Genomic DNA, 2,570 nt, shown 5'->3' on the forward strand with positions numbered 1-2,570 from the left:
TTCTTGACCAAGGTGTGTTTTTCTCAATGAAACAGAGTGCTACCCTGGAAACCATTTGACATGTAATGTATCTCAGTCGTAAATAATGACGTGGGCTAGCCGCTATGTCACTTGCTGTAATCTGACATATAAGTACATTACAGATGTAGGATCGTAATTTGGTCACCCTGTTGCAGGAGAACTGTACCACTTGGGAAATGATTTACCTTGATGACATATCCATAATCTATAAGCATTTCATTAACTTTGTTATAACAGATCCCAACCACATTATTAAAGGTTCATTCAATATATCCATAGCCTATCTATAACTTAAGTAATGTCATGCTATACAAGAGCTCATATTTAGGTATCTTAATAGATCCTCATTACAATGACAGTATAGGCCCATGACTTACCTTCTGCTTCTTCTTCTCACTTAGCTCTATGGTACATGAAGATCCCCAAAGGCTTGAATCATAAAGGTACATTTTACGGATCAAATTGTGCAGTTGAGGGTAAAGGTGTACCGGTTCACCAAACCCATGGTTCGATTCATATTGCGGTTTTGGGGTTACGTTTCAATTTCGGTACAGTAGACAAAATAGATAGAAGCAGTTTTAATGTGTGTTTATTTGGGAAAATACACCAAATTTAAAGCACCCTATTTGTGTCCAAAGTCCAGTTTCTGTGACATAATTCACAATGTTTCTGGTATTGTCTGTTGTGACAGGGATTGTTAGGTTGGGCCTCAAGTAGAGGTCTAAAAAGTTGGACACGATCCGAAATTAGACTTGGGGCTTTCCCACCCGGTGTAATATGCATAAATAAATGTTTCAATTCAGAGACTCGCTCCGAATGGATCTGAGGACGTGGTCAGATCCGAGTGAGGGAAGTAGCAGAAAAATATATTTGTAAGCTACTTTAATCAGAGCTAATTAAGTGCAAAGGAGAGCAGGCGGAGGAGGACCTTGCAGTGTGTGTACTTTGAGTGAGTGAAACAGGAGCAAGGAGGGAGGGAGAGGCAGAAACCAACTGAGCTGACTTGTGCTAGTAGACTAACTTCTAGCTTGTCATAGCTAGGTTATTTATCTTCCAATATGATTACGTAGTACCTGTCTTGACTGCATCAATACGAGAGAAGCTAGTTAGCTAAGATAGCTAACTACCCCTTACAAAAATGAATTTGTTGCTGCAAACTTCCCGCAGGTTTGTGGCAAATTTGCTGCAAACTAAATAGTGTGCAACAAAATGTTGCCAGAAGGTTGCAAACGTTTGCCACTAGTGGCTAATCTGCAGCAAACCTTTGGCAACAATAATATTCACTACCACTAGTGGCAAACAGTTGATGACCAATCAAGGGGATTAGAAATATCTGTTGGAAATTGGAAACCAAGCTATCTAGCTAGCTACAGTACCTACCAACATTGTCTGGTGAGTGTGTTATGCACTTGAGTGAGGACCCAAAAGCGGGTCCTTTAATGTAAAAACACAGGGAAGACATAGATCCTCTTCAGATGTATATAATGGCAAAATAGACAACCCGCAGAGAGGGCGACAAATGAAACAAAAAGTCCTTCTGATATTTACAGAAGAGTCCCCCTTCTTAGCAGCAGAGGAGAGAGAATAGCTGGGTTAGAGTCCCCTTCTTAGCAGCAGAGAAGAATAGCTGGGTTAGCGGCGACAGACTGCTGGTCTCTCTGGGTAGGCGCGGGTCGTAGAGGACAGAGGTACCTGATCACACGTAGCATCAGATGAACAGGCAGATTCCGACAGGACGGGACAAGGATGAAGCAAACGAGACGATAGTTTGGTTCTGGCATGAGAAACTCAAACGAGAATCTGACAAAGAAAGAAGCAGGAACAGAGAGAGAAATAGAGACCTAATCAGAGGGAAAAAGGGAACAGGTGGGAAAAGGGTGAACGAGGTAGTTAGAGAATATGAGGAACAGCTGGGGGGAGGAGAGAAAGAGAACGTAACCTAATACGACCAGCAGAGGGAGACGGAGTGAAGAGAAAGAAGAGGAACAAGACATAATATGACAATACATGACAGAGTGTCTAACTTATTAATTAAACTTTAAAATAGTATAAGCTAAATGATGCCTAGTTAGCAATGTCATGTTTTATCAGATAGAGTGAAACATTTGTTGATACCAGTTTCCTTCTGTCGGTGCCACTGACTGACTCACTTAGCTAGCTAACGTTAGCTATCATATTTGTGCACAATTCATGTGATTGGTAGCTAACTAATGATTTTTTTGGGGGGTGAACACATTGCTGTCTTTTAATAACAGTATGCATGTCAACACAGTGCATTAGGAAAGTATTCACACCCCTTCACGTTTTCCACATTTTGTTAAGTTACAGCCTTATTCTAAAATCGATTAAATTTATAAAAATATTCATCGCTCAACACACAATACCCGATAATGACAAAGTGAAAACAGGTTTTTTAGTTTTTTTTCAAATGTATTAAAAATAAAAAACAGAAATAAATACCTTATTTACATAAGAACCTTTGCTATGAGACACAAAATTGAGCTCAGGTGCATACTGTTTCCTTTGATCATCCTTGAGATGTTTCTACA

Source organism: Oncorhynchus keta, unplaced genomic scaffold, assembly GCF_023373465.1.
Source record: "Oncorhynchus keta strain PuntledgeMale-10-30-2019 unplaced genomic scaffold, Oket_V2 Un_scaffold_3114_pilon_pilon, whole genome shotgun sequence".
Taxonomy (NCBI): domain Eukaryota; kingdom Metazoa; phylum Chordata; class Actinopteri; order Salmoniformes; family Salmonidae; genus Oncorhynchus; species Oncorhynchus keta.